The following is a 14,933-nucleotide window of genomic DNA, read 5'->3' as shown; positions in this document are numbered from 1 at the left end:
CCCATACGTCCTCCTTCAGCAGTCAAATTCATGCTATGATGGACCAGCAACTAACTAGTACACGGCAACAAGAGTATTGAGCACTGAAGTGAAAGGAGCTTGTGTCCAAAATAAGAAGTTAAATGATTGAGTAAAGAAACCCATGATCTCAATGAGCTGTGCCCTGAATTTCAAGAGCAAATGAACACCCAACCACAACCATCCGAGATTCCTTCTTCTCAGACTGGGAGCTACCAATATGTCCTCTGTCAGCCGTAAAATTCACACTATGATGAACCAGCGACCGGTATAAGGCAACAAGAGGATTGAGCACTGAAGTGAAAGGAGCCTGCGTGCAAAATAAGAAGTCTAATGGTTGAGTAAAGAAACCCATGATCTCAATGAGCTGTGCCCTGAACAAGTCACGTCCACAAATTACTGTCGTGAGCACTCTGTTGTCAGTTCCCATGCGTTGCTGCTTCGTCCAGTGTTTTAGTGCCTCATGTCTACATGCCTCAAAATTCATGGCTTCACAAAATATCTATCTTCAAACTCTGATATGCAGCAGGCCCAGCCTTCGACAAGTTTGTCATAAAACTTTATAAATTTCACCTTCACCTCACATCAAAACTTTAATATCATACCGAAGGGATGATATTAATTGACGGGTAGATTGAATAGCCCCCTTATATGCCTTCAATTTTGAAGGGTTACACCCTTAAGATCATACCTAATGTTTATTTAATTAGTTTTATTAATTTGTATTTTATTTCTTCATTCATTATTATTATATATTATTCTTTTTATTAACATCTTATTATATGCTATTAATGTATATCATCACATGAATGATAATTATATCATTTTTATGTACCAAATTCTTTTACATAATTGTTTTTGTTTTCATAAAATTTATTGAGTTCTATTTCGAAAAAGTATGATTGATTTGAGTGAACATAGTAGAGTAGGAATCATCTGTGATTTAAAAATATTATATTAACACACTGTTTGCTTTTATTTAAAGACGGGCATACTTGTATATTGTCCTACTATATCTTCTTATGGAGGAATATGAACCATCCAAATTTACTACTACATCCTTTAGTTGGCTGACATCTTTTCATTTTTACGTGTATGTGTTCTTTATGGTAAAAACACTGCGTTTATCACTATAGTGCAAGATTCAAGAAACACAGTTTTTCATGGTTGATTGTATGATTCAGGGAAGAGGAAGTCTAATTCTGCAGCATTTGTACGCCACTATAGTCAAGGAACGCAATTACTAAAAGCAGCAGGTGAGCTCTTGTTGGTAGGCAGTGGAGGACTCCGTGTAGAATGCTCAACTATTTTGGGGTAAAAACAATAGTTTTGCCAGACATTTGCAATTGAGTGAGTGATTGATTTATGGAAATTATAAATGAAGGAAATACAATGGCTTGGTTGAAATGGAAATAAAAGCATCTCATAAGTTTTCATATAACTTATCTGGAAGTAAACACGGCTATATTACACATGATATGGATGTATGGAAATTAAAAATGAATGAAAGACAACGGCTCGGTGGAAAGGGAAACAATATCATCTCACAAGCTTTCGTATTATCTGAAACTAAACAAAAGGATATATTACATGACATCTGTTCCAGTAATTTATTTTCTACATTGTGACACATTCAGATAATATACAATTGTGCAATCTAGATCAACAGTTTCTAGGCCTTAACATTGCCTTATATATATTTCAATCGATTGATTTAGAACCAAATTTAGGCTTTCTTACTCTGGGTTATTGATAGGCAGTGAAGAGCACTGTGTGTAATGCTAAATTAGTCTGGTTTTAATTATCCTTTGCCGGGTAATTTAGTGATATGTGACAGATTTGGGAATTATAAATGAAGGAGATACAACCGATGTTGGAGCATTGGAGGTCACAAGCAATCTTGAAAACTTTCATGTTAAATTTTTGAATTATTGGTGTAGGACGGGTTTCAGTAGAATATTTTGGAAATTTGAGGTCAAAAGCAATCTTGCATAAAAAGAACTTTCATGTTAAATTTTTCAATTATTGCAGGATTGGTTTCAATAGAATATTTTGGAAATTGGAGATCACTAGCAAATCTTGCATAAAAAGAATTTTAATGTTAAGTTTTTAAACAATTTCTGTAGGATGGGGTTCAATAGAATATTTTGGAGAATCATAATATCTTATAGAAGAATTAGTTTTTGGCATTTCAGTCTGGACTTTCCTTTTAATTGACTTGAAAATTAGTGAATTTTGGAAAAATAAAAATAATTAATGACTTTAATTTCTTGAAGACGTAACCTGGTTCTTGTGTTTATTCACTTATCAAGTATTGGATTCTATTTTTGGATAATTCTTTTTAGAATTTTAAGCATTTTCATAAAAAGAATTCCAGAGACAATTGAAGTGAATTCAAATGGCAGATAAGTGGCCTTTTATGATGTCAAGAGGTAGCAATTGATGAAAATAGAGTTAGAGAAAGAACTTGCAAGTTGTTCAAGAGGACTGTGTAAGAAAAAGTGGTGACAATTAGTTTGTCAAGAGAAAAATAAGAGGTAGCAATTTGCAAAAATAGAGATAGAGAAAAAACTTGCAAGTTGTTCAAGAGGACTGTGTAGAGAAAAAGTGCTGACAACTTAGGTTGTCAAGAGAAAAATAAGACGGAAAAGTGATAATGAGTGATGTGTTGGAATCCTTCCAATAATTTTTTGTAAATTTCTTGAATTATGCCTTTAGTTGAAAACTTTAATATTATATGTAATTGTTCAAGACATATTTTGTTAAATGAATGTGCAAATGAGAGTTGCAATAAAATCATTATTTTTGGATTTACTAAGAGAGTGGGTTTTCTATTGAAGAAATAAATTGGATTATATATTGTGTTTGCTAAGTGTTCCAAATGTCAAAGAGGAAAAAGACATGAAGTTTTTAGTAGGATGGATTATAAAATTTTTTGTACTCGAGAGATGGAAACAAAATTATGACTATGATAAGCAAATTCAAGGTCGAGTACTAAGAGAGCTGAAAATAGAGGAGAAAAATATTCAGGAAATTTTAGAGGTGACTAGGAGCCCTTTAGAGGGCAATAAGTTTTTGGAGTGCATATGAAGGTGAAGAAGATCTCCTAATTATTGCAGTGGTTGAGAAGGAAGAACAAGGTTTGACAAATGGAGTGGAAAAAAAGGAAATTATAGAAGTGGATGATGGTCCTTAGGAGCTCAAGAAGGTAGAGTGTGCATAGTGTAGAAGACCAATCTTTTGACAATTGGATTGAAAAATATAGTTGTCGTGCAACACAAAATCTATTTTTTCTGATTTCGTTGATGTGGTTAATTTTTGTGTGAAAGATTAGTATCAGATTATTGTGAGTGATTTTTGAAATGTTAACAATGATTATTTGTTTGATTGAAATGATGAACATGGAGGAAAAAAAAATGTAAGGATGAGGGAATAAGAAACCATATGAACGTGAGAAAAGTGACTATATTGATGAGGTCGATGGTATCAATTTGAATGTAGGTGACAAATATTATGATATAGAGAATCATGGTATAGTAAGGTGCATTTTATTAGAGGAAGAAAGAGAGGAAGGGAGAAAGATGTAAGAAATAGAAAGGTGCAAAGTAAGTTAAATATGAAAGAGCAAGTGGATGAGAAAGATGGTTGAAGAGGAAACACACTATTCTCAAAGGTTCACAAGTGTCCCAACTCATGGAACATTTCACTTACCCTCAGTGGAATTTTGAATAATTGGTGTAAGTAGGGCTCGAATGAAATATTTTTAAAGATTTATAATATCTCAGAGGAACTAACCTTGGACATTTTCGGGAAAGATTGTTGGTCTTGTGATGGATTATGAGTTGCAATTAAAAGTAGTGGAACATTTGGTTGTCAATTATGCAACACAATAATTGCACAAGGATGGATCAATTAGTAAGTTAAGGCAATGATCATTAAGCAAGAAATCAACTAAGAATTACAATTGGTTTGTAAGAGGAGCAATTGCTAGTTAGATATTTTAGTAGTGATCATGATGTAATGTGAATCAAGTGGAGTGTGTTAATATATAGTCCACCAATATAATAGAAGGTGGGGGGGGGAGGGGGGTGTGAATCATTTATCCAACTATCATCGCAATTATTAACCATATGGCAATATGATCAGAAACCACAACAAGATACTCGTGCATAATAACACCAGATATGTTAACTAGGGAAACTTTTGATCAGAGGGAAAACCTCGGTGGGGATGGTACCCACAAGATGATGTACTTTGTTAGAGGATGGACCCTATTAGGAATCTATGAAATACATCTAGTACATCTCAGTCCCTGTTAGGACACTTTGAATACTTGTTAAGAGATTCCAACCCTGTTAGGAGTTGTGACAACTTTGTTAAGAGTTGTAGAAGGCAGATGTACCCACTATCCAAACAACTTCAGGGGCAAGACCAATGAACTCATTGTCCAAATGATTTATGTATTATTCCTTGTAGAATAATAGTATTAAACTGCACTACTCCTTCCTCTTTCTTTGTCCTGTCGACTAGACATCTGCTCCTTCTAATATCGATACTAGATCACAAACTTTGCATCTAATAATCCCTTGGATTGCTTACTTGTATTTACCACATACTCTGCTCTTGTTTACACTTCCTTGAACACTTGGCATTCCACACACACTCTCAAACAAGGAAAACACTTTCTTTTATTCCAAGTCCTCAAAACAATTCCTTGAGTTGGCATTGAAACTTTCCCAATTAATTATAACAGGATCACAATAAGATAATTGATTATTTCTCAACCACATAGTGTTGTTGGCTCATAGTCTCCACAACTTCTCACACGTGCGACATCAAGACTTGTGCACTCACTAACGTCATTAGCGGATTGTCTTCTACCACTGTCTAACTTTACATATCCAAATTATATCTTTGTTAGAAAATATAATGCAATCATTAGAAACTGCGTCTTAAGTACTTTGTTTTTGCATTGCTCTTTGTAAATCACGTATAACTTCCGTATCTCTTCGGCTTAGGTTATACGTAATTAACCTGACTATCAAGACACTGTGAGGAACACATCCTTAACTTCATGTCTTCTAATCGTAATACCTCTATCCGTACAACCATGATCTCTGTCTCCTACTTCTGCTAGTCTTCATAGAAATATTGTTATGTTGACATCAATGACAAACATCGTCATGAATGCAATATGTCAGTACTACCGCATGCTCTCCAATGCTTAGGATACTTCCCGAAAGGAATTAACATTCATGGTAATAGAGTGGTCATAGGAGAGGATTCTACATGATGTATAATGGTTGTTGGTGATCATAACACACAACGATGACAAGTTTTTAAGTGTCAGAAGGTGTTGCAAGATATATAGCTCATGTTCTTGAGTTACCAATGACAAATTATTGATTTGACGATTGATATGATTAATGTGGTGAGATTAGAAGGTATGATGAAATGTCTTAATTAGTTAAGGATGTGTTGAGGTGGAAGTTGTGTGATCAAAACATGTGTGAAGAGAAGATTCCAAAAGAAGTTAGATAAGGTCATACATGTTTTGACTATTCTTGGAAATATCTCATGAAACCCCTATTGTTAATCAAGACAGTAATAGAAAATGTATTAGAAACATTGAGACACGTGAATTGCATATGGTGTTTGTATGACTAGTTTGCAATTTGAGTGGATGACAAAGATTAAACAGAAGGACTATTTATTTGTGTGACACTGTTCCTATTCAAATGAGAATGGAATGAGGTGATTTTGGTAGAACAATTTTGTGATTAGAAAGGTTGTGATCAAAGTTTGAAGCAGATATTGAGTAGTGAACAATATTGATCTCTCTTTGTAATTACAACATTCAATACACAATTGAATCCCCTTTTTCACATCAAGGATGTCTCCTCTTTCATGGATATCTGAATTCAAGCCTCCATAGCTTTGCTTCTCTCTTTCTATGACAAGTTTTTGCATACAAATGACTCTTGGGAGCTGTGGGTTGAGCTTTCCTCAAATTCAACACAATATTAGAGCTTCAAAATTTCAAACCTCTATTCTCTTCATGAGAGGTTTTACCTTAGTTTTCAGATCTGCGTTTTAAGAGAAATTTTTATTGGACTTTTTTTTGTTTTGTTTTTAATATAGTTGTTGTTTTCGGTCACTTTGAGCCCAAACAAACATCACCGTTGAGCTAATAGAGCCCAAAAATCCCCCATTTTCAAATTTGTCCATTTTGGACAAAAGTTGTAATTGTGACAAACTTTTTTTGCATCCAGGTCATATGACATGAGCATAATTTTTGAGGTGAAATTTTTTTATTATTTTTTTGAAAACATTAGTGCAAGAGTTATTTTTTATTAAAAAATATACATGCCTTTGAAAAAAGACGCATGCTTTTGTGAAAAAGGCATTGTGATTTTTAAAATTAAGAGAAATTCAAGGGGGAATGTTGGTTTTAAAAAGAGTAGAGAACATGTCCTTATCAATTGTCTGTGCATATTTTCAATTCTCGCAGTGATCCTTGTACAACCCTCATTGGGCCCCACCCACCAACCACCCAACACCTCTCCATTTTGCACATAACTTCATGCCTTTGAGGTCTAATGTGGGCCCTATAACATAGTCCAAGCTCTTTTAGAGTGCATGCAAGCCTCCTTTTCTCCATGAGGGCTAGTCCTTGCTTGGCACAGGTCCATGTGACCCTCTTGCCTCCGTTAAGATCCCCCGCTCCACATGCCCCCACCACATGGCTCTTTGGGTCGCATTCGACCCGTCCATGCGACTCCATGATGGACTCAAATTTGGGCTTTCAATGCTTGCCATATGTTTTGGTAGTTTTCGTTTCTCTGTAGGCGATTTTTTTCACTTAGACCAGCTTTTTGACTTGTTTCATGGTTCTTGCAGGTGGTTTTGTAGTGTTTATTGGGCATCTTGTTGGTTTCATCTTTTGAGACAGGGTTTTTGGCCCTTTTATACATGGGCAGTTTGCAAAATTTAAATGGTGTTTTCACATTTTTTTTAATAAATGCATATGAATGGTTTTTAAAAATATTTTGGGCCCCATACATAGTTTTTGACACATGCATTTATTTTGCCACAATTTTTTTTCTAGCTTTGTTTTCATGTTTTCGATAGAGATTTTTTTCTTCAAACAAATGTGGTTTTTTTCTGACATTTTTTTTGCCTCGATGACCATTTAATTGCAAATTTGGGCTTGTCATCTACTGAATTTAGCACTGTATCAACATCCAGGTTTTAGCCCTTCTAGCTTTGTTTGGACCTACCTTCAATTTTTTTCTCGTATCTCAAGCTTATAGTCTTTGTTTTTTGCAAACAAGTTATCATCGGAAAGCTAGTTTCAATCCCATCATAGTGGTGTAGGTATTTTTCATCTTTGATGACTTTTGTCACTTATAAATTCAAGAGTTCTTTTTTGCGCTATGAGAGACGCATTTTGAGCATTTGAGCTCCATTTTTGGTAGAATTTAATAGTGTTGGAAAGCTTGTTCTGTGCTCTTTCCAGTGATGCTAGTTATTTTTCCAGATTCTTCTCTAGGTACATTCTATTTAGTTTTTTTTGCATTTTGCACTCCGGTGAATATCTTAGTTGTTTAAGGTCCGAGGATTTTTTTTGCATAGGATGACTCATCTTGGGTTGTACCTTATATTGTACCAATCTTATGTCTCTTCTGATTTTTGTTAACATCTTTTGTAGCGTTATTTTCTTCAAACACACTGAATTAAAGTGCCACTCTATTGCATTTCAGAATCTTGCACATCTTTGTGTCTTGTTGTGCTCACATTGCATTATAAAGTTCCATGAGGGGGCTCATGTTGGCCATTTTTGCCATATTCCTTTATCAAGTGTGTGTTCTTTCCATGACATTAGCCTCATGATGTGTTGATGACACCTACCTTTATAGGTGTTCATGCTTCTTTTCCGTTCTCGACGTTCTTGATTCTTGATTCTACAAGACTTTATGTATTCAGTTTTAGTGTACATGTCTTACCTCTCAAAATTATAAAGGGGTTCTATTGGTTCTAATGCTTTCTTAGTTCAATAGAGTGAGCTATGTATTTAGTATTTGTTCCTATGTACTAGGTAGATGAAATGGCTGGGTATTGGTGCATTTCTGTGAGATGGATCATTTACCATACAAACACTCTTTCATTCCTATTCTTGAGACCATGAGAATATCTTCCATCTTTGATTAATCATCTCTTCAGAATTAGTCTTCTCTACTTGATCACGTTCTATTTTGGTGGAGTTTCTTCAGATAAGTAGTTACTTTTTGAGAGAGCTTTGCAACTTCTTCGTGCTTTAGTAGTGTTTTTGATGATCATCCTTTTGTTCCTATCTTCTCGGACATTCTCTACGTTGGAAGCTTCTACAGTCCTTCACTAGTATTTCAACATTCTTTCCATCTTTTCTTGGAGTAGGGTTTTCCCATATTATTTTCTCCATTTCTCCACTTTATAGAGATTTGGATGTGATTGGGTACTTCATTAGACCTTGTTGTCGGTACCCAAATTTTCTTTTAGTAGTAGTCTCTAGTTTTTTAGCTACTCCCTATGCTTATCTTAAGAGAGGGTGCTAGACTAATAAGGTATTTACTTATTAAGCAAATCATATTGATTGAATTATTAAGTTACTTATAATGTCCATTTTACTTCAGCTAAACAATTAACATATAATATTTAGTTCTTTTATTCAGTATTATAATGTAACCTATGTTAGTTATTTTTAGGGTTTTGATCCCCTTTTGTAAGGATTGATCTTCTTTGTAATTATGACATTCAATACATAGTTCCAATTTCTCTTTTTCACATCAAGAATATCTCATCTTTCATGAATATCTGAATTCAAACATCCATAGCTTTACTTTTCTCTTTCTATGATAGGTATTTGCATGCATGTGATTCTTGGGAGCTGTGGATTGAGCTTTCCTCAACTTCAATAGTTGAGACACTTAGAAGTGAGATGAGTAAGACATGGGTAAAGAAAGAAGACAACAAGAAAGAAGTCAAGACATCTGAGAGCAAGTCACTACTCTCTAGGGTAGAGGGTTCATCATCACACTAAGTCTATGTTTGACTTTGGGGGAGCACATAGAAGAAAAACCTTTTATTGGTCCTCTAGAAATAAGAGCGGAGACTGATGCAAATTGGTATTTTTGATACATATGATAAATTGCTGAGGTTATATATATGTACATAAGGTAACGACTTTAAGATTTTGTTACATTACCTCAACCGACCAAAGACTTAATAAAGTGCAACGATTGGATAGTGTTACCGATAGAAAGTACTTTATACTGTTAGGAAAATTATAACAACTATTTTAAAGGATATATGAGTAAAGTGTGTTCAGTAGTCACTTTTCTTAAGTACACTTGTGAAGCTATTAAACATGAAAAAGGTAATCGATATTGTATAAATTGTGGATTGTGAACTGAAAATTGTAATCATATTCAAAAATCCTAATTGGTGAACCTTGAGGCATTTCTTTGGATTATGATAGAATTTCTATATTAAATTATGACACATGTTGTAGATACCCCTATTTTGATTGATGCTTTGAAAAGTATTGACCTATATTCAAATTTCATCCAATGAAGGAAAGCAAGAATGACATGATGGAAGCCTCGTCTTTAAATACCCTTTGAAGTACTATTGGTTGTAGACATTTGATAATATATTCATTGTAAACTTGAGGAACTGGCCGCAAATGACATTAATGAAAAAATTAAAGTACTATGAGAATGTGTTGAAAGACAATAACACACATCTAAGGATATAGGATCTGGCATATGTAGTTGATATACCAAACAATTTTCATCATGCATAGATTTGGTATGTGCTAAGTAGAGTACACACAATTTCTATAGTTAAATAAAGCACACAAGATCACAAAGGAGATCATTCACATAATTACAAGATTTTGTGGTATAGGTGAAAAACCTACCCTAGGGATGATAACAACAAACTCAAGTTTTTTCATGGGTATAGTGCTATTCCTTCATGCCTACTACCATGAATTATAGGTTTACTTGTTCTAGTTCTGCTTCCACTTCCCTTTTTTGATCAAAGATGTTACAAAACTTGACTTTATTCGAATGTATAAGCTAATTCTTAATGACTTTAAATTTTTGTACCACCTTGTACATTTTGGACCTCGGGACATCTACTTCCTTCCACTTGATTTCCAACAGGCGTAAAAGAGAGGAGTCTAAAAACGACATTTGTTTGAATTTAAAAGGGTTTATAATTGGGACCTCTTCCATATTCATCTTAAGTAGAACTGGAAAATGACTAGATCCTGAAAATGGTAAAGTTTTTGAGCTAAGGTGGGAGATTTGGTCAGGAAAATTGCCAAAGTAAAGAAATTGCCCAAGTTTTATGCTATTTGACTAAAACCTTTCCTTATGTTATTCCAAGTTAGAGAGTTGTCTACAGAGGTAACTTCCATCAAGGCATTGATATTGATCTAGTGGTTAAAATACATGGAGGTTTGAGGTAATTTTGTCTATCCTCCTTTTTTTTTTAATGAAGAAGAGGTTATAGCATCGAAATCTCCTCGTATAATGTAGAAATGATTGAGAGCTTGTAGATGTTCCCCTATATACAACCATAGCTTCCTCTTGTCAGAGGTAGAAGTAGGGCCACAAGTTGATCATTGAAAAAACTAGAGTCTTATTAAGATCCTTAACCTTAACAATTATCCATTATTGTTTTGTATGAATGGGGGGATACAAATATTACGGGGGTTACAATTGAAGGCCATACTCCTTGAAGCCCCTATTGTCACGCTCTACTAGATACTTGTAAAACCTAATTTATTTTTGAAATTAGTTGATTCTTTTGAAATCATTTTAATTTCTTGAATAATAGTTACACCTAGTTTGTATTTATTAAGACAACAATTTAGGAGGTGTTGTTTGTTAGGGGCATTGAGGCCCCTAACATTCTAGGTTAGGATTAACATTGTCCCTTGGGAAGGCTCTTCCCCTTCCCTGCTTCAAAGAGATCAATTTTTTTTTCCTATCCTTGAGTTTTGGCAACCTAAGATCTGAGTTCATTTGGTGATTTCCTTCCCCATTTTTAAGTTACTCTATCCAAGTTAAGGGAGAAGGGAGGAGCATTTGATTGTTCGATGCTTCTTGATATGTCTAATTCTTCTAACTCAAAAAGATATATGCATAAAGGTTATCCATAGTATATCCTTCCCCTCATAGGGAAAACATTTGATTTATAAGAACCTTCTTGTGGTGATCTAGACCATCTTTTACCACATGCTTTGTAAAAGTGTTGATAAGATCCTCTACAGAACCACCCCCTTACCCATTTCTATTTTGAGGATAGTGATCAAGACCTCCTCATTTTCCATTTGAGAAGATTCCTTCGCCCTGCTAGCTTCACAAATTATAGTAAGGTTTCTATCATGTTTCACTCATTAGCTACCGCGATTTGGGAGTTGACTCTCCTCTCTATCCCTCACCAGTCCATTCCCAACACTCCCGGATTTGTTTGACGGAATACTTGTCCCATGAACCAGTGGTTTGATGAGCCATGTAAAACCTTCCACTTCTCTTTATGCTTGGATTTTAATGTTCATTCCCCTGCTTTCACCAATTTACAACTCTCCTACAAATGCTTTCTTTGCCATAAGAAGTGATTATTTATTGCTTCACAGGGTAGATCCCTCTGTGGCATGCTTATTTAGTATCTTAAGTTGTTTTGGCGCATCATGTTCCCTCGACATAGCCAACCCCAATCCATCCCCGACCTTCACCTCCTTGCCTCTCATTTCTCCACATTGTATGATATCCCAGGTTAGCTTGCTCCCCTTCCCAACTCACTCCCCCATTGTCACTTATTCTTCACCTCCAACATTTACGAGGCCATTAGACTTATGAGATGCAAAAAGGCAGCTGATGAGGAGGGTTTTTAGGCTGAGCTCTTCAAGCTTAGCACCACAATCCTGGGCCCTTATCTCTCTACACTCTTTAATAGTGTGGCTTGTTTTGGTTTTCTAGAATCTTGGTCGAGACATGTTATTCACTTGATCCATAAGTTCGGGCTGACCTCTGATCCTGGAAACTATAGAACCATCATGATTGGATATACATTTTCCAAACTTTATGTTACAACATTGAATACTATTTTATCTAGTGAGCTCAACAGGAGGAATTGCAGGGCTAAGGGTCAAGTAGGATTCAGGGCAGACTACCAGACCATGGATCATATCTTTACACTACGGGCTATTATTAAGGAGGCTTGACACCACTTGAAGAAATTCTACTGCTGTTTTGCGGATTTTCATAAGGCTTTTGATTCCATCCCCAGAGTGGCCCTTTTTCAGAGGCTGAGAGATATTGATATTTTTGAGATCTTATTGACGACTATCATGAGGTTATATGAGACAGTGATTGGTAGACTTAGGATCACAGAGGGCTTCTCCGACCCTATCCAGAGCACCATTGGGGTGAAGCAGGGCTGCCCTCTCTTGTCCTCCTTGTTCAGGATCTATATTGATGAGCTCAAGGCTTTTCTCAGTGACTCCTCGCTTCTAGGTGATGGTTGTCATCTACACCAGGTATTGATCTCCATCCTTCTCTTTGCTGATGATGTGGTTCTTCTTGCATCTTCTCCTAAAGGTCTTTAGAGGATTTTGGATAGACTTGCATCTTTTTGTGACATGAGACAACTGGTCGTGAACCTTGAGAAGACTCGTGTTATGGTCTTCAATGGTTTGAAGACCTCACATCTCCATTTTCACTTCCAGGGTTGGGAAGTTGAGATTACATCATCTTACACATACCTTGGGGTTAAGTTTTCTGGATCTTGTTTCAACTTGAGACAAACCATTCAACCTTAGATCAGTAAAGGATTGAGTTCCCATGCTCGAGAGACAATGCTTCAGACACCACTTTCAAGACACATCATCTAAGCTATCCCTCCTAGATTCCTTAATAAGACCCACAGTGCTCTATGGTGCGGTGGTTTGGGGTCCTTCCCTTTTAGAATTGGATTAGGCCATGATCGAGTGTACCTAGACTCTGCTCCTCCGTCAGATTATCGAATGTCATAGATCTTCCCCCCACAATATCATTTTGGCTGAGTTTGGAGCTCACGCATTCAGGCTTGCAACCAGTTTTGACTTGATCTGGTTTCTCCACCGTCTTCATGGTTTTGTAGAATCAGTTGAAAGCCAACACAAATACCCTTACTTAGCCTACTGTTCCTCAGTTGCTATTGCAGACTCCGATCCATCTACTAGAGCCCATTGTTGGTATGCTTAGGCTACTATCTTGTTGAGTTCAGTTGGGATTGACATCATCCATCTCCCTCCATACCAGTTCTCATTAGACGCTACTGCTCATCTACTCCCCTCTCGACAGGAGTTGAACGAACATGTCAGACTTGAAATCTACAGGCAGTATATCATACGGACCTGGGTGGATCCTCCAAGGGGACTACGTCTGAGGATGACTTTCTACACCAAGCACTTCTTAGATATTTGGGATGGGATTATTGTTTGCCCTGAGTACTTACATAGATACTAGACACACACCCTGTGTATCTCCCTTGGCTCCTTCAGGGTGGGCTCACATAGACTTCAGATCTAGGTTGATCACCATATTGCTAGAGAGGTTCGGGCGTGCACACTTTGTACTGAAGCATCCGTACAGTCTCCCTAATGCAAGCCATTCCAGATCTGTGAGACCCCATAGGGGACCTCTTCGCTAACGACACTCCTCTTGTAGCACTTAGCTTCATCACAGGGCCTCTAATAGCCACACTGATAAGTCACTATTGGACTTTTTCTCTATGAGGACGGATGCCTAATATTTCCCGTGATGTCTCCTACTTTCTTCTTCTTTGTTTATTGTTCTTATTCTTTTGTGGTCATTGTTTGGTGCTCCATTTGTATGCTATTTTCTTGATATAAGCTTCCAGTCCCATAGACCCTCATTGCGGTCTTTTTTTGGACATTAATAATACTATCTTATTTTATCTACCAATTTCTCACAGAGGGCTTCTTTCTCTTCAATACTCAACCATTCACAAGAGGAGCTTCTACTATTAGATGTGGAAGAGTTTTTTTTTTAGGTGGACATCTAGGAGAGAATTCTAGTTGATTATTTTGATTTTGATCCCTCACTAAGAATGACTGAGGATTCTACATAGAATTGTCCATGGTATTATCAATAGGGTTCCTATCATAGATAAGATCCTCCTTATATTTTCCATCATCTAGGAGCCTTAGATAAAGGATTACATCCACCTTCTTTAGAATGATTATACCTTCTAAACATCCTCCTCCTGAAGGGTTGAGAGTAATAGAAAATCCCCCATTGTTGCCCACATATGACAGAGGCTGGGAGAATGATGGTAGAATCCAATTTTGTTTTACTCCTAAATTTTCCTTGTAAATATAAATGCAAATTGAACTAATTGATTAAGATGTGGAATGTAAATCTAGATACAAGATATAAGCAAACAACCCAATTTAGATATATAATTAGATTTCAACTGAAAACAAAAATGAATGATAGAAGACTCACCTTGAAATGTGTAGGGGAAATGGACTTTCTATTTTGAAAACAATAGATCTAGATGTTCTATTGAAAATTTAATTGCAAAATCCCCGAATGAAACAAAAAACCTAGAAAAACCCATAATTTGTTTTCTGTCGAAGTCTCTCAAATAGGTCAACTTGGAGGAAAAGTGTCTAGATGTTGTTCCACTAGGTCATCATCTTCCTGGGGTAGTATAACTAGGTTGAAACACGTTTTTTTGGAAGCTTTTATAAAGTTATTTCTAGATCCACAACCATAAATTTAGTAACTTGTTTCTGTGCACAATAAATTCAGATTTTTATTTTTTGGTGGATGAGGGTTTGCCTTGGTCAAGCC

This window comes from Cupressus sempervirens, chromosome 9 (genome assembly GCF_028749045.1).
Source record: "Cupressus sempervirens isolate cs-2001-9-10 chromosome 9, ASM2874904v1, whole genome shotgun sequence".
Classification (NCBI taxonomy): Eukaryota; Viridiplantae; Streptophyta; class Pinopsida; order Cupressales; family Cupressaceae; genus Cupressus; species Cupressus sempervirens.
Note: the sequence above shows the minus strand (reverse complement) of the source record.